The 18,681-nt window shown below is 47.5% G+C and overlaps 1 protein-coding gene across 2 annotated transcripts in view; it reads right to left on the reverse strand.

Annotated features, from left to right (window-relative positions):
* The window catches only part of PIP4K2A (phosphatidylinositol-5-phosphate 4-kinase type 2 alpha), a 255,060-nt gene that overhangs the window by 119,554 nt on the left and 116,825 nt on the right, over positions 1-18,681 (reverse strand). The window lies entirely within an intron of this gene.

An 18,681-nucleotide genomic window follows, 5' to 3' on the forward strand; every position in this document is an offset into this window, starting at 1 on the left:
CAGCTGAAGTAGGGAACTGGCTAAGGCAGCTGCACCCTGGTCCCACCATCACAAAGCAAGAGACCCGAGAAAACTAGAAAGGTGAGGCTCTCCGCCCTTCAATTAACCCCATATGTGTGTATTGGCCAGGTTGGCACAATAACTAATGACATCAGTGACTCTTTATGGGGGTAGAGAGCTCTGTCTGGTGACTCCTTCTTCAACCACTGCTGACCTTACAGTTGGCAGCCGACTATGCCATGAGAACTCTTAAGGAAACGGAAATTCACTGCGTAGATTGAGAAGACTATATGTTGCTGACGGGTCTCAGGTGAACTGGCGTTTGCCTTTTTATTAGTTGATGCGTTCTTTTGTGCCGTAAAGTCATATAGGTCCTTATCGGAGCATGATCGACCATGTTCGTAGTTCTTCGTGCAGGCTCAGATGCTAAGAAGTGCACGGGTTTGAGATAAGCTGAGACACTTCAACACCCATCTTTTATCTCGATTGTCCTGCCTTTCCTCTTCACTATGTGTCTCTTTCCACTGGACTGTTCAATCCCATCCCCAGGGACGTGGTGGACAATACTTCTCACTCCTACTGATATTTCCATAGGTCAAGGTTTCAGAGCCGAAACCTGACTGCAGGGAAGAGCTTTTCAAATGAGTCCTGTGCAGAGCCGATGATGGCGGAGTGACTTTGGAACCCATTGTTCTCAGCTGGAAGATGACACTTTATGAGAAGATAGCAATTCGTCTGACAGGAGACCACGGTGAAGGCAACAAAAGAAATGTGAGAAGAACATCACACAGTGACAGTGATTGTGAAGAAGAATGGGCAGAAATGACATTTTACCAACCTGAGAGGATTATATCAATATTGGGGGTATAACTGATCAAAGTGCAGGACTGAATTTCATTTTTGATAATGGTTTCTTCTATCTAATTCTCAAACCACCTGGTACCATCACCACATGGGAACATGTCACAAGACCTCTGCTAAAACTTCACCAAGGACAGAAATGACCAACAGGGATATAAGGAAGTATCTGGGTTGGCTTATAGTGATGGGCGCAGAGCGAAAGATGACAGGTCCAGTGACCCTTTGCTTGAAGCACCCGTTTCCTGGACCCAGGAGCGGAAGGAAGTTCGAGCAAATCCTTATACAGTTTCATCTTGGTGCAAAGTCACCAACTGCATCCATCAAAGATAGGTTTCACCAAGTTATCACTTGGGGAGCTTTGCTAACACAGACAGGATGTATTTGCTTCAGAATGTATACTGACTCCCCCCCCCCCAATAAAATGTGGGATCTTAGGCTACTTTGTGGCAGTCAGACTGATGTGTTTGCTACATGAAGCTGTATCTGGTGAAGGCCATTTCTTTCATGGTTCTTGGCATCATGCCTACCAAGGTAATTACTGCAACAGTATCTACTGAGGTCTTTCTGAAAAACAAAACACCCGTCTGCGGTACCACCAGGAGCAGCCAGGCTTGCCAAAATTCAAGACAGAGGCTTCTCGAAAAGGAGGTATTTTTATTTTACGAGAGCACCCATTGTTCTTGTTGTACAGAAAGACAAAAGGCCAGTGGAGATGGTCTCAATTATTCATGATGCCTCTGAAAAACCATGTGCGACAAAACAAAATGTACGTGCAGTCAGTATCTTAGGTAGAAACCTAAGATGGTTTAAAAGCAGCCCTTTTGCTCCATAGTGCCTGTTTCGATGCAGTTAACATCTCCTGCTATTCTAATGAACAAGAACCCAAACAAAAAAACATTTTTGACTAGAAATAGCAGCGAATGGGTAGCTAATAATCCAACTGGAGGCAGCACAGAACCTGGAAGTCCATACAGGATCTCTGGAGGAGCCCTGTAGAAAGGTTCCCCTTTGAGATGTCCTGGAAAATTCAGACTTTAGAAAAAATAGTCATGGGGACAGGGTGGGTTGTGGAGGGCATGGGGGAGCCCACTGGGTTATGCAGAGTAGGCTCTTCAAAGTAAACTAATTGTTTGCAAAACTGTGTACAATACAAATAGGTAAATGCTACACCATCTACCAAACCCGAAAAAAAAAAAAAATCAGTTTCGACACATGTGTAAATCAATACTGGTGTGTTAGATGTTTTCATTTTATATTCAATCATGGAAAAATAGCTGGCTACACTCGAGAATTCTGCTTTGAAATAACCGATCAGCAAAATGTTAACACAGGTTTAGTCCTCAATTATACTGTTTTCTTAAAATTTTTTTTTAAATCCTCTCATATTACTCCCTACTTAGAATAAAAGGAGAGAATAACAAAGTGAATATCCCCTTTCAGAGTTTTTAAAAACTAGCCAATAGAAATAAAAAGGCGATTGCTCTTTAATCTTTTTCTTCCCCAGAAGAAATTCCCTAAAGCTTATTCCAAATAAAAGAATTCTGGTACAGGCTATGCATTGCTTAAACACAGGCAAGAAATTCTGTGAAATAGGATGCTATTTGATTCAGACATTGTGTGTGCAGGTACTCCCATACAATCCATAGTTAAAGTCCCACGATTCCTATTAAAATCCTATGGGAGCTTCACAGACAAAACCTAAGTACGGTGTCCCCCCGAGACAGATGGCAGGCCTTGCTGGGCCCGGCAGGGCTTCGGCAGCCCAGAGGCGTGTGGGGTGGAGGCAGAGGCCTGCAGGAGAAGGTTGTATACACCACTGGGCAGGTGAGTAGAGCTGGGAAGAGGGTAGGGAAGGAAGACGTCCTGTAGGATTGGGACATGTGCTGAAGCCATGCTGCTGCTTCCTAGGGCTTTGGGGGTGTTAGGGTCTCTAAATCATTAAAAACAAGCCCTTGCTGCCAACCAGCCAATTCTGACTCATAGCAGAACTGCCCCTGTGGGTTTCTAAGGCCATAATCTACAAGGGAGGAGAAAGCATCATCTTCCTCTCGCAGAGCCACTGATGGATTCAAACTGCTGACCTTGTGGTTAGCAGCCCAACACATAAGCCACTCCACCACCAGGGGAAAATAAATGGAGACTTGCTTTCCCTTAAAAACAAAACAAAATATCCTTGTGGGCCCAAAGGTGTAGGTGGGGCCGGGGCATCGCCCAAACAGACGCTATGCAGTGACCACCTCTGTCAGAATACATGTGATTCTCAGGTATCAAATCAAAGCTGGAAGAATTGATTTTATGGAAGTCAGATGGAACAAACTGACAACACATGAAAAATAACTTTTTTTGGGTGGGAGGGTAATAGTAAAGGTTAACTATATTCAGCTAAGGAGTAAATTACAGCAGCCTTGGCTTTCAGGGATGGTCTTCTACACACTGGGTGAGAAAAAGGGTTCGTGTGGATCAGTTGGGGAGAACTGAGGGGAAACTGCTTCAGTGAGTGAGCTTTAAGCTTTAATGAGCAACTGAACCTTGTGGTCAAACGCGGATTCCGTCAGTCTGCGGCGGGGCACCTAAAGCAGCAGATCAAACTGAGACTGCGGGCGGGTCTGCACTCTCCTGAGAGAATTGAGTCCACTGAGCTGTAACCGGTGTCATGTCTAGGAGCCCTGGTGGTGTGGTGGGTGATGCATTGGGCTGCTAAGTGCAGGTCAGCAGTTTCAAACCATCAGCCGATCCGTGAAAGAAAGATGAGGCTTTCTATTCCCATCCAGAGTTCATTTCAGAGACCCACAAGGCAGTTCTACCCTTACGCAGGTCACAATGAGTTGGAACTACCAATTGGCAGCAGTGAGTTTGGTTTCTGGTTGACGTAACGTCGAGTGCTTTGTGGGTAGTAAAATGATAATTACAGATTTACCTGTATTAATCCTTCTCTCGTTTTAGTAGATCCAACTCTGGTTTGATTAAAATGGGAAACTATGGCTAACAACAGTTGCTGTCCAGCCCCCTGGGAGGGGGTTATATATGGATCCTGAAGGGATCACCTGTCCTGCATTCCCTGTGTTTCCAGTCCCCATCTGTACCAGTGTACATCCTCTGGTCTAGTCGGATTTGTAAGGTACAGTTGGGCTCATGATAGTGGAGGGGGAGGAAGCATTTAGGAACCAGAGGAAAGTTGTGTTTCATCGTTGCTACCCTGCACCCTGACTGGCTCTTAAGACATGGCGCATCGCTCCAAGAACTCTGGAGAAGTGATATATGTTTCCCAACAATAGTCTAGCCAGAAAGGGGCTGCAAAAAATTCATGGAAAAACTCCATGATCTGTTAATTCGGCTTTCCCACGGACTTTGGGAAGCCCCTTTCTACGGCTGACATCTCAGCAAGGACATACAAGTTTAGGACACCAGGGGAGAGATCACAGAGAGGAGGACAACTGCTCTTAAAGGAGCATGGGCCTACCACTCCATGGCTTCCAGGTGTGTTCTGAAGGCAGGAGGAGAGACCTGGCGATGGGATCGTGACTAGACAGTAGTCACCGAGCTACCTGAAGATGAGGGAGTTTTGTTGTTTTTTAAAAGTTCATGGGGAAATTCCATTACCTTTTAATTCTATTTTTCCCCAAGAACTTTTTGAGGCTGCCCTCATAGCCCACACTCTGCTGAAATGGAACTTTGAAAGGCTTAGGTGGGCTCCTTTTCCCACAAAGGCAAAAACAAACCACACGGACAAAATGGGGAGGGCTGGGAAGGAGAGAGAGGTTCTGAGGGCAAAGCTCAGGAGTGAGCTCTATATGCCCCCCAGGGGTCCCCCTCCATGGGTACCCGCATTCCAGCCTCATCAAGCACACTAGCTTGGAAAGAACCTGGGCAGGGGGTGTTCCAAACCACTCAGTATACAGAGCACGCAGCAGGCTGTAGGGACCGGCTCATCCCAGGTCTCTAATCCGTGAGTGGGCCAGATTACTGACCCGCCCGCCGGGCCCACCCTGGAGTGGTCGGGCGCCATCTCTCACCCACTCTCTTGCCTCCTGACTGCATATTCACACTATAGCCTCGTGGGCACTGAGCTAGGACAGTTGATACAGATTCTCCACTCCCCCCCACCCCCCCGCCCAGTGGCAGCAAACACCTTGTAATTAACAATTTAGAGCACGAGCCAGCTGGCACAAAGCCAAGGCTTGTCTGTGTTTTCAGTGTTGCCAAGGGAAGTGTGTAGAAAACATCATCAATAACGGGGACAATGCGAATGCAATCTGCAGTCCTTTATCCGCGCTTTTATTAACACGTGTACAAATCTGTCTCGACTCATTCTGGGGCTGCTCATTAACAGGCATTAACTGAAGCGGGTAGGCGCTGCTTGCTCTCTCTCTCTCTCTCTCTCTCTCTGCGTCTCTGCTGGCAGTGAGGCTTTAAGCCCGGAAAACTCTGCGCTGCTCAGCCCTGGGTTTGGAGTCAGGCAAGCCCTATAGCGCAGAGACAGGGCCGCAAGATGTCATCACTTATATTTCCCAACAGTACTGCAGGCAGTGGGAGTTCTTCATGTTTCTGACCATGTGGCACACTGCCTTGTGTCCATTTTAATTAATTCACACGTTCTGAGAATTGCAGGGTGTGTCGGGGGGCGGGGGGGTCACTCTCCTTAGGTCACTGGCTTCTATCTTTGGAAGGTTGTCAAATTCTTTCTCTGTCCCTGCTTAAAACTGCCGGGATTTTCTGGCTAAGATTGCCAAGGCTGAGGGGTAATCGGCTCCATCAGACTGGTGGAGAAGATAGCGTTTATTGGACAGACCTGGAATTATTTAAAGGAATTTTTCTCTTTGCTCCTTTTTTTTGTTTTGATGTCATTGTTTTTGTTTTGTCTATCTATATAAGCTAAGCCTGAGAAGCAAGCCTGAGGAGAAAGAAATGGGATGGCTGGTCCTGGGGGAACTTGGGAGAGGATGAGTCACAGGGAAAGGAGTGGCGAGCAAATAATGTCATGGACAGGGGAACAACTAGGGATCTAAAATCAACGGCAAGAAGGGTTCAGAGTTCCTGGTGGTCAACCCTAATCTAGCCAAGAGGAATGACTGAGAGGTGAACGTTGGGTAAGCGTGGTGGTGGGGCAGCAGCAAAGTAAAAGGAAATAGAGGAAAGAACTAGGAAGCAAAACAATTTATATAGGTATAAACATAGATGTGTACACATGTAAATATATTAAAACATAAAAATAGGGGTGTTGGCTAATGTACATATACTTATATGGCCACACACTGAGGTAGTGGATGGACACTGGGCCTCTACTTAAGTTTTCCTCAACACAGTAACACTTTGTTCTAATAACATGGCACTGCGCGATGCCCACCTCCCTGACACAATCACTGAAGACAAACTGGGTGCATAAGCCAATGTGGTGAAGAAACAGATGGAGCCCAGCAATGAAAAGATATCACTTCCGGGGTCTTAAAAGCTTGAAGACAAACAAGTGGCCATCCAGCAGGGAATCAACAAAGCCCACATGGAAGGAGCATAGCAGACTGTGTGATCACGAGGTGTACAGGTATCAGAAGTTCAAAAATAAACGACCTCATCAAGGAGAAGGACAACAGTCAAAGCAGAGACCTAAGTCCATCTGTGGATAATCGGACATTCCCACACAGAGGGGCCACACGGAAAAGAAGATACATCCAGGGGGCAGTTTAGTATTGAAGAAATACACAACACTCCTCTAGTTCTTTAATATTTTCCTCCCCAAACTATTATGATCTCAGTCCTACCCCTTGCAAATCCTTCTAGACTGGTGTGCAAACATTGGTACAGACGAGAGTTTTCAAAATACGTAATTCAGGATAGACAAACCCATCAGAAACAGTAATGGGAGTAACGATTCCAGAAGGAAAAGAGAAGGAAGTGTGTGCGTGTGTGTGTGTGGGGGGGGGAATGATAGCAATGGTCCCCCTAGAGGGGGACCAATACCAGCAGGATTGTAGGTGAAGGGATGGAATGGGTGGTGTAAGATATGTATAAATAATAACAATATATGCTGTATTAAGAGTTTGTGAGGGTGGCAGGGTGGGGGGAAGGAGGAATAAAGAGGAGCTGATATCAAAGGGCGCAAGAAGAAAAATAATGTTTTGCAATTGTTGATGGTAACATTTGTACACATCTGCTTGATATAATGGATTGTTTTATGTAAGAGCCCCCAATAAAATGATCTATTAATTTAAAAAAAGTAAGAGGGGTAATCTTTTGCTTTGGGAAGGCTGAACTCTGACTTGCTCTACAATACTAAGCAGAACAAAACAGAAACAGACGTTAAGGTAAGATTAAGGTAAGAACAAGATTTGCATGCCAGGAAGAAAGATCTAGTGGAAAGCTAGCAATTCTTTCTCACCTCAACCATCTAATAAAAGCATAAAGGCTAAGTCTTTATCCTTAAGATCTTATACATCCTAAGGTTTGAAAACCATCCTTTATAAGACTAAGTTTGGTTATCTTCAAGATAATTTCCACTTCCAAAGTAAAATATTCACTTCAGAGAACTGTCACCTTTACCTACTGTGGTAGCGACCTAATTTCATGCCAACTTGAAGATATATAAAAGTGTAGATGTGGTATTCAACCTGGTTACTCCTTGTAGGCTTGGCCTTCTCATAAGGAGGGTCCTGGGAACCTCCCCACTCCCTCTGTCTTCACCTTCCTGCTGGCTGACCTTGATCGCCAGAGCCTCCAACATTGGATCCACAAGACTTTCCATTAACCAGTCGGTGATCTTCCTGCATTCGGCATCATTGCATGTGGCTGTGTGAGTTGGAAAAGAGACTTATGGACTAGTATCGGACTTAAGGACTTGAGTTGGACTGGGCTGGGATGTTTTCCTGATATATAATGACTTCTTAATATACAGCTCTTTCTTAAACATATATGAATGTCAGTGGATTTGTTTCTCTAGTCAATCCGGCCTAACATACCTATCTACCTACCTGTCTTGATGAGAAGACACTAGGAAATCTACCTATGATTCAGAGAAATCTACTCCCATTTGAACACAAACTCGTTTATGTGGATGAAGTTTGGAGAGTGATAGGTTCGAAAATAAAGTTCTAGAAATTCAAAAAGTCTGGAATCCGAACCAATCAATTCATGGGGGAAATTTTGCAAAACAAAGTTTTCGATGGATATTTGGGGTCTAAGTGGCAACACACAGGGTGAGAACTTTGAGTGGCTTTTTGAAATATGTTCATTATCTTTCCCAAGTCTAGAACCCACAGAAAACAACATTTGCAAACCCCGTAAACATACATCTCAGAAAACTCTCAATATTACATCATGTCTGCCGGTTGAGTTTTGAGATCCCTGGGTGGTGCATATGGTTAAGCGTCTGACCATTAGCCAGAGGTTGGCAGCAACCCCACCCAGAGGCACTGCAGACAGAGCTCAGTGATCCAGGGCCCACCTGGAAAATCCTCTGGAGCCTTGAAAACCCCAGGGAGCAGTTCTATTCTTACCGATGGCCACATGAAGTCAGAATCAACTCAATGGCAGCTAACCATAAACAACTGTTTCGTTTACTCAGATTTTTAGTTTATCTGTAATTTTTTCAGGTTCATATTCCCATCACCAGCAACTTGATGGTCTTTCAAGTTGTAAACAGATAGAAGGTGATGTAGATGGGCATGTGACTTTTGACACATGAGTCCTTTTGTATCTCCTTTCCTTCTTTTTTGAAAAAAAAAATTTTTATTGGGGGCTCTTACATCTCTTATTACAATCCATACATTCATCTAGTGTGTCAAGCACATTTGAACATACGTGCCATCATCATTTTCAAAGCATTCTCTTCCCACCTGAGCCCCTGATATCAGCTCCCCATTTCTTGCCCCCCCTCTTCATGAACTCTTGATAAGTTATAGATTATTTTTTCCATACCTTACATCATCCTCTGTCACCCCTCACCCACTTTTCTATTATTCGTCCCCTGGGAGGGGGTTATAGGTCGATCCTTGTGATCAATTTCCCCTTTCTCCCCCCACCATCCCCTAATCCTCCTGGTTTCTCTACTCTCCTTGTTGGTCCTATGGCTCTCTATTCAAGCCACGTGTTCAATGTGTAGGCTTCGGTGGCTTTTAGATCCTCCCACAGGTGCGTGGTTATGACTGAAATAGATTTTAGACCATTTCCATCACCCTCTAAAAAGAGATCTCCTTCCCATTAGCAGTCCTTTCTACCTGGGCAACCACAAATCTACTTGCTGGGGCCAGATTTGCCCAATCTGGACATTTCAGATGAGTGTAAGCAGACAGCACGCAGGCTTTGGCGTATTGCCCAAGCCTCCTCCTTGCAAATCCCCTGAACACACCCTGACCCACAGTGACTCAATGTGCCAGAGGGCCCTGGGCCATCTCTGAGCAAATGGGGTGTCAGCAGAGGTACTCTCTAGTCTGATGTCTAGACATGATCGAGGGGTTCAAGGTACAACCAGTGAGCACTGCTTCTCAGGAAGACCCTATGCTTTTTGGGGAGCTTTGCTGGGAAGTTGGTTGGGGGCTGTGGCAGGGGGGAGGAGATGGATTACCTAGGGATGGTAAGAATATGTCAATCACCCTCGTTTTTTTGTTTGTTTGTTTTTTGCCTGACTGTGCTGCAGCGTGGTGAGAAAACTTGTTTTTCCGCCAGAGCCTCGGAGCTGACTGACCCGGATGATACCCATCCTCCAACCTCACCAGCTGGGCTTGCAGCCCTGGTGCCCGGACAGCCCACAAGGAAAACAAAGGAAGCCAGCCAGGGACGGACTCACTGTCCCTGGTCTTCTGACATTTGTCATTGGAAATTTATCATCCCTTTCCCTGAAGCAAAGGATTAAAGACATCCCCCCCACCCTCTGCAAGACCTTATGGAAGACGTTTATTCCCTCGGTGGGAGGTCCAGGCTTCGTGGAGCCTCTGGAAGCGTGGTGGGATGTAAAGGTCAAAGTAGTTAGCTCATTCTTGCCGCCTTGCTTTTTATGCCTCTCATAAAACTGTCCCTCTATAGTACCCATTCCTGTTCCCTACACATTTAAAACAATAATAACAACGTAGCATTTCTAGAGGTCCATTTCTAGGGGTTCATTATGCAGCCCTGTGTCCACTCTGTGTCTTTTCGACTTTGATAAGGCTTCACATCACCTGTTAAAAAAATCAATCATGGTTGGGAAGCTTTTGTGTGTCGACGACTGAAAGGCCACTTGGGACATATTCTGCCATGCTCAGACAGGTAGATGCCACGTCAGCTTACAAGGGAACACACCGATACTCTGTACGAGGATTTAAAGCACAGCCTCGTACTCCAGGTGACTTAAAAGACTTCAGGTAGTTTACAGCTGGGACGGCACCAGAGTTCACTGTGTCCTTCACCCTCATGTGACAGGCGAGGACATTGAGAACTACTTGGGGTAAGTGACTGGCTGGAGATCACAGCACTAGCCCACCAAAGATCCAAGCCACTCATTTCCAGGAAAATGTCTTTGGTTTTCATTCGACTGACCCACTGGGCTACCTTACTCGTTCGCTGGAAGGCAACCGCTGCCCTGCTGACCAGCCCAGGGGGTGATTACATGCCTTGAGTCACACAGCCCAGGAGACAGACGGGGGAGGGGGGGATGGCTGCCCAGAGAAGGGTGACCGATGTGAGTGAGCACAGATGGTCCCCATCTGACCCCATGGGGGAGTTAAAGACCCACACGCTGCCATTCCCATCATCATCAAGGATTTATTAAATGCCCACTGTGTTCAAAGCCCTGCACTCAGTTCTTGGGGAGAGGATTTCAAAGAATGATCTGTGATCCAGAGCTCAGAAAATAACTTTCATTATAGGAAGACCCGGTGCCATTTAACCCTTATCAATAATGAAAGAGCCCCTGAGTGGGGAAGGGCACTGGGAGGAAGGGCAGTGGCCGGCGGCAAAGGCAGCTGAGTTGCAGGAACTTCACAAGAGTGTGAGACTGGTCTTCTGGAAGACCTCATTCTGGGCCCAGACCATGGAGCTCCGAGTCAACACCAGCACGGGGGCACTGCAGGGCCAAGGAGGAAGGACTGCCGGCTCTTGGCTGACCATCACAAGGCCCGGCCCCAAGCGGGTGCAGGGGTGGGACATGCGATGGACAGACAGGATGGGAAGCCTGAGCAGTGAGGTGAGGTGGGATGGGGTGTGTGTGTGTGTCAGTGTGTGATGGAGTCACTCCGGCGCTCATCTCACAAGAAGTTACAGAAAAGAGCACTGGGTACGATGGATGAATTACAGAGGAGGTTTTCTCCCAAAAGCCAAGTCCCAAAAGAAGGTTCTGCTCAGGTACATCTCTGCGCAGGGTGGCATCTCCTGTTGCGGTTTCTAGGACTGGTGAGGCTGAGACGTCTGAGGCCGAGAAGGGGCTGCTGGAGGAAACCCCACTGAGGGCGGAGGGAAGAGCCCGGACAGTACAAGGAGCAAGCTCAGGCTGGCGATGTGATGGTCAAGAGAGAGGATCATCAGAGAGGAACGCCAGCAGTCCCTCTGTGCTGAGGCCCCCCAGACTCCAGTCTTGAGCTCCAGCCCAGAATGCACCTTCTGCCTGCCTGGCCTCCCCTGGCTTTCTCCACACGAAGTGCGCACAGCTCAGCGGCCTCACCCACCCTGCCCGCCACCCTCACCCCAGGTCCCCTCCCTCAGTGAATGAGCAGCACCTCGGCTCTCTCAGGATCAGCCACCTCTCGGGCCCTGGTCTTGTTCTTGGCCATCGTCAGCCACTCTCACCTGCCAGTTGGCTTTGTTTCTGTCTTGGGAATCAGCTCCCTGCTTCATGCTGTCACTGCGGGCGACAAGTGGCCTAGTCTGTCCCTCAGCTTTGCTCACCGGGTCAATCTCGGAGCTGCCAAATTTCTTCATGTGGGGGTGGGGTGGGGCAGTGGTGATTCAGGGGTAAAATCCTAGCCTTCCCGTGAGGGAGCCTCTGTTTCCATTCGGGCCAATGCTCCCCCTCCCGCTGCACACTCACTGTCTGTTGGGTGGGGCGGGGGGATGGGCTGGTGTGTTGCTCTGATGCCAGATACGTTTCAGGGGGGTTTCCAGATGAAGACGGGCTAGGAAGGAGGGCCAGGTCTGCTTCCACAAAAAACCCCCAACAATCAAAAAACCACACAGTGACAATCCGGTGGGTGACTGTCGTTTGCAGCCCACCTGGGGATGGCACTAGACCAGGGAGGGTCTTGTTCTGCTGTGCAGAGGGCTGCCAAGAATCTCTGACTTGGTCACTCGCTGCGAACAGAGAATTTCCTTCCCTCCTTCTCTACATTCAAACCACGAACACAAACCCTAAACCCATCATTGTGGGGTCCATTCCCTCTCAGTGCCACCCCACAGATCCAGCAGAACAGCCCCCTTGGGTTGGCAGGCCTGCCACCTTCAAGGAAGCAGACCGCCACATCCTTCTCCCGCAGAGCTCCTAAGGAGCAAACCTTCGGGGCCAGGAGCCCGAGCTCTGAGCACTAACAATGGACTTGGGGATCTTTAAAAAAATGCAGATGCCCTCGGATCTGTGTTAGTTACATCATCTTGTCAATTTGAGATCTCCGAGTGAAGGGGTGGAGTTTAGCCTGTCAATCAGGTTGCAGCTTGATGACCTCATTTGGAGGCGTGAAGGAAATAAACAGCTCGCTAGAGGTGGGATACACATTCACTCCCTGCGAGACATTCCTGTTGACAAGACACATGGAGCTGCGCTAGAGCCCTGGAGCTGAAGAAGCCATGTGGAGACCCGCGCCAGCACTGAGCTGCTTCTGCCACCACTGGAGCCACAAGACTTTCCACCCACTGGCTTGTGATCTCCCTGCATTCAGCATCATTGCATGTGTTTCGTGAGTCTGAAGAGGACTTTATAGATTGGTATCAGTCATATGGGCTGATATCAGATTTAATGGACTGGATCTGCACTGGGCTGGGATGTTTTCTTAACAGCCCAGTTGCTCTTGTATATAAAGTTCTTTCTTATACACATATGAGTCGCCCTGGATTTTGTTTCTCTTGTCTATCCAGACTAACACAAGATCACTCCCCTATGCAAAACCTGCAGAAACTTGTAGATATCCATGCTCCCCATCTGTCTTTTCCCATGGTCCCCGAGGTAGCGCTCAACATCTCGCCAGACTCCACAAGGGTCCATTTCTAGCCCTTCCATCAATTCTCTTTCCCGCCCTGCTTTGGCCCCAGAGGTTCACTTCTCTTGGTATGCCTCCCTCAATGTCCTGCTCTCCTTCCTACAAACACACCTATTAGGTGTCTGCTGTGTGTCAGGGTGGTTCTAAGTACTGGTCTACAGAAGAGTCCACTAGACACAGTTCCACCCCTCAATGTGTACACTCCATGAGAGTGCATCACAAGACCCTGGGGTGTGAGTCCAGGTTGACCAGAGAAACAAATTCAGAGACACTCATATGTGTCTAAGAAAGAGCTGTATATATGAGTAATTGTCTATTAAGGAAACATCCCAAGCCCAGTCCAGATCAAGTCCATAAGTCCGATATTAGCCCATACGTCTGATACCAAGCTATACATTCCTCTACAGACACATGAAACACATGTAATGACACCAAATGCAGAGAGATCACAGGTCAGTGGATGGAAAGTCATGTGGATCCAGTGGTGCTGGAAGCATCTAAGCGCTGGGGTGGGTCTCCACGTGGCTCCTCCAGCTCTAGGCCTCTAGCGTAGCTCCATGTGTCTGGTCAGCAGGTATACCAAGCAAAGTGTGTGTGTCCCACCTCCAGTGAGCTAGTTATCTCCTTAGCACCTCCAACTGAGGTCATCAAGCTGCGACCTGATTGACAGACTGAACTCCACCTCTTCATTCTAAATAATCTCAAGTTGGTACCAGATTATGTAAGTACCACATCTGGAAAAATGGAATACAAAGCGCATGGAAGTGGTTCCTCAGCTTTTGGAAGTCCCCTCCTATTTCTGAAATCACCATTTGAAAACCCTTGATAGGCTTTAAATTATTCTAGGAATACTGGCCAATCTGCCCCCACCCAAAGCTTGGTATTCTTTCAAGATCTAGATGTTTCTTCTTTATAAACGTGGGGGGGGGGGGGACGCAGAAGAGCAAAAGTCCAAAGCATTAGCATTTGAAATCAATTCTTTTAAAATTAGAATTCTTGGTTCGGAAGACGACGAAGGAGATGCATCCAACGTGAATAATGAGGGATTCTAATTCAGGAGACACAGTAGGGAAACCAAACCTGATATTATCCTTGACAAGAAACGGGAGGGTTCAGTGTCAATGATCTGCTGTACTTAGGTTATTCAGGTTCATCTCCACCCTGCACTGCTTCTTCATTCCTGGTGGGCAGCCCTGTTGGGGGGCTCAGGAACCTTCACTGACCCTCTCTCTGACTTCCCAGGGCTGGGATAGTGGCCCAGAAGTCCAGGGAAACTGGGATGAAGATTGGAGATGTACTTTTATGCATCTTAAAAATCAGTACATCTTTGTAAATCTCATTCACCTCTAACTTGGAATATGGCTGCAGTCGATTTTTTTGTTTTTTAAAGTAAATTTCTCCCCCCTTTCTCTTTCTTTTTTTAAAAATGTTTTATTGAGTCATTGGTTCAAGTTTGCATAGTGTGGCAGTTACATAATCTGTCAACTTGAGCGAAGGGGTGGAGTCTAGCCTGTCTATCAGGTTATAGCCAATGATGCCTCAGTGTGGGCATGGCCTTCTCCTGAGGATTCTGGGAACTCCCGTCTTCCTCCCTGGAGGCGGGACACACACTCTCTGAGCCCTGAAGCTGGAGGAGCCACGTGGAGATATGCACCAGGTATGAGATGCCTCCACTGCCACCGGATCCACAACTGGCCTATGATCTTCCTAATTCAGCATCATTGCATGTGCTGTGTTGAGTCTAAAGAGGAATTTATGGACTAGTATCAGTCATATGGGTTAATGTCAGACTTAGGGATGAGGCCTGGACTGGAACGGGATATTTTCACAATATATAATTGCTGTTTGATATAAAGTTTTCTTTTACACACGTATGAGTGTCATTGGGTTTGTATGTCTAGTCGACCCGGTCTAACACACATAACAGGACATTTCCATTTTGCAAGTTCTACACACGTGGTTTGGACATTGGCTGCATTTACCACCCTGTGTCAACATTCTGTGTAATTCCATGAATTCAGCTCTTCTGCTCCACCCTCGGAGCCCCCCACCCAGACCCTTGCTTCATCCTGGATGCTCTCATCTGTGCTTCAGGGTAAATACTGACCACTGGGGCACATATAGGTCCCCTCACCCACCCCCCTTTACTTCTCTTCCGCATTCCCTAAAATCTCCAGCACAGAGCCTGACACGCAGCGGGTGTGAATATACACACACATGGAGTGGATAATGGGGCATGAACTCAGTAGTCAGGGCAGATGCACAATGGTAGCAGTGACAGCAACCAAGTGTCCGGGTGGCACACGTCGTCAAAGGGTGCTTGCATGGCGACGTGTTGGCCCAACAGCGATCGGCAGAATGCAATGAAACGCTGAGGCTGTTGTAAGCCAAAAAGGGGATCACGAAGCGCGAATGATGGCAGAAGGCAGATGGGTGGATAAAGTGTGGCCTGGCTCATCAGAAACGTGGGGTTCGGATGTGCCATCGGCTTCACGGGGGAAGTCCAGGCTGCCTGCTTCTGTGATGCCTTACATCTTGGAAGCCCTATGGGGCGGCCCATTCTGTCCCATAGGGTCGCTATGAGTCAGGAACGGCTGGATGGCAGGGGGCCGGAATAATTGGAGAAATGTTTGCCTTTGGAAGCACAAACAAATTGGAGACATGTCTGCCTGTGGGGCATAAGCACGTATGGAGGCTTACAAGTACATGTAAGATGGTACTGAAGCTAGTTATGGAGACTCTAGATCTGTTGCCTGGCGTTTTCTTTAACAGCAAGGAAATTAATTTCAAATTTCTATTAAAAAGATATTCAAGAAATCCAATACAAATGCTGACTGGGCCAGCCGGAAAGGTTTTCCAGTTCTTTATCAGATGTTTGATTAAGTTCACCGATAAAGGTCAATTAGGCAGGCTAATTGCTATGGTCTACTTTAATCAGAGTGGTCTCCACTGATCAATACTGTTGTTGTTGTTGTTGTTGTTGTTTTTCAAGTACAGAGAAGAGCCATTCGCCCCAACAAGACAAGCTGAGACCATCGATCCATTCAGCTTAATGTAACGGTGTGAATAATGAATGAACCCGATGACGGAGCTCCCTGGCACATTGATTGAAAGCCACTTCTTCAAAGTGCAGTGACTTCAGAAATATAAACTGAAGGATGCCCGGCAGAGGAAGCAACATCATACCTGTGTCCCAAGGGATGATGCTAAAGCTTTTGGTCATCTACCCTGTTTTGCATATCAGAGAGGGGGCCTCCCATGGGTGGGCTTGGGAAACTGTTCCCACAGCTCTGCAGCAAGAACACAGAACCAGGGGAGGCAGGAGGGAAGGAAGAGCCGGTGCCTTGCTGCTGTTAGGTGGCAACTCCGGATGGCCTCATGCCTTCGAGAGCACAGCCCAGTGCTGGGCCATCTTTGCGATTGCTGGGCATCTATACCCATGGTTCTTGCTACTGGGCCCATTTGTTCCTGGTAGGCTCCTGCGGTTTTGCTGGTACCAGCCATCTCTTCTGTTGACTGCTCTTTCCTGAGGCTGTGTCCACAGCAAGCCAGCAGAAATCTCTCTGGCCTAAGGAGGGGTCAGTGGACCCGGAGCCGAGCAGTGACTGCTGAGAGGCTTGACTCAGCAACTGCAGGGTTGGGGGGGGGGGGGGAGGGAGGTGAGACTGCTTTCGGTTCTACGGCACTGTAAGTCACAATCGACTCGATGGCAGTGAGCTTTTTGCTATCGACTGACTGATGTCTGTTATCTAGACCAAACAGGTTGAATGAATCATTGGGCCAGTCACCTTACTAAGCAGCAGAGGTGATGGACAAACCCCTCCAGCCCACCCCCACCCCAGCCCTTCCCTTGCCCCCTGTAGAAATGGACACTTGAAGCCAGAGTGGTCACAACCGCCCACCTTTTTGCCAAGTCCGTTGACAGACGACACGCTGGTCTGAGCCCAGGGCCCTGGCCTTGCTGAAATGTCTTTAAGAACAGACACCAGAAAAGGACGGCGGGGCTGGGGAGGGAGAAAAGTCTGCTTCTGGTTTACCAAAGTTACTCTGAACGGCACTTTGGGCTTTCTTTCTTTTTTTAATAGAAATATACTTCCCAAGGAAAAAGTAGCAATTAAAATGCCAAAGGCCCCAGGCAAAGCCGAGGAAAGAAGTATGTAATGTTCAAGTGATGAATTATATTCACACCATCTCCTTCATACTGATCGCTCACAAGAAGCGTGTAACAGACATGCCAACCAGTTACTTGTGAATTACCCTCTGCTTGCTTAATTCGTCTTCCAAGTTGGCACTCAGCGATCTGCATTGACTTAAATACCAGCTTCTCTGGTTTTGCTTTGAGGTCGGGGAAAAATGGAGGGAAAACTGGCTCCGGTCTTAGTATTTCAATAACCAAATCGGTCGTTTTAGGGAAATTAAAAAGCAATATTTTCTATTTGCTGTGGTACAGAATAAAGGATTTAGTGGGCCAAGTTTCAATTTCATTTCATAGGATTGACTAAGGGAAGAAATCATACAAAAATCTTGAAACGTTGCATAGCACGGACCCTCAAAAGACAGTTTCTGTGAAATGACAGTGTGTTAGACAGGGTTCTCTAGAGAAACAAAACCAGGACACTAATAATTTTGTATATATTTATATAGATAAATATATACAAAAGCTATAAACAGTTAATTAATCTATAAAGCAGTACAAATGGATCAGTGAAACTCACTCCCGTGAGACAGCTGTGAGACACTGGCAGTCCTTCAAGTCTTGAGGGCCACTGGGTGTCCTCTGTAGAGCAATTCAGGCTATCTGAGCACAGGCAGCAAGCAGCAAGACAGGTCACCAACAGTCAGCCAGATGACAGGGTCCAACAGACCCCAGCTCGAGAGATGTAAATTCAATGGTGTGGCTAAGCAGGTCTTGAAGGAACCTCGAGTTATAGCGACACAGTACACGGTTAGGGGGCCCACAGGTAGTATAGCTTGCGAATGGAGGCACAGAACGAGCAAGGCAGCCGCACACTGGGCAGATGATCAAAGAGCAAGAGAGAGAGGGGCGAGGCTCGCCGAGCCATTTGCCTCTCTGCCCTTCAACCAATCTCACATGTGTTCATTGGCCATGTTGGCACAACAAACCTACAACAAACACTACAAATATCAAAAACCCAAACCAAACTCACTGCCATGGAGTCAATGCGAATTCACAGTAACCCCCCTGCGGGTTTTCAAGGCCATAACTGTTTAGGGGCACTAAAAACCCAGTCTGTCTCCCACAGAGCTACGGTGGTTTCCAACTGCAGACCAGGCAGACCATGTGCATCGCAGCCCACAACACACTGCCCAGGGATCCCTTGACAAACATGCAGCTACAGATACGGGAGATTGAATTCAACACACTTTCCCGTGCCGTTGACCCATCTGGTGGCAGAAATGAAAATGAGGTTCTCCTGGCAGGACATTTCCCCTGGAAATGACCGAAGATTGTAGAACTGTCTCTTTTACAAGAAGGCTGTGGTTGGTCCTCAGGGGTGGTGATAGTTATGGTCTACAGGGTTGCTGCAGACACTGACTCGGGGAGTGCCAAGCCAAGGCTTCAGGGGAAAGACAGGTTAGGCTCTTCGAAGCCTCTGGTCACGGCATTTTTGTTAGCCTTGTTTTGGGTGTTTCTGTTGAAAGATCCATT

The sequence above is a fragment of the Tenrec ecaudatus genome, chromosome 6 (assembly GCF_050624435.1).
Source record: "Tenrec ecaudatus isolate mTenEca1 chromosome 6, mTenEca1.hap1, whole genome shotgun sequence".
Classification (NCBI taxonomy): Eukaryota; Metazoa; Chordata; class Mammalia; order Afrosoricida; family Tenrecidae; genus Tenrec; species Tenrec ecaudatus.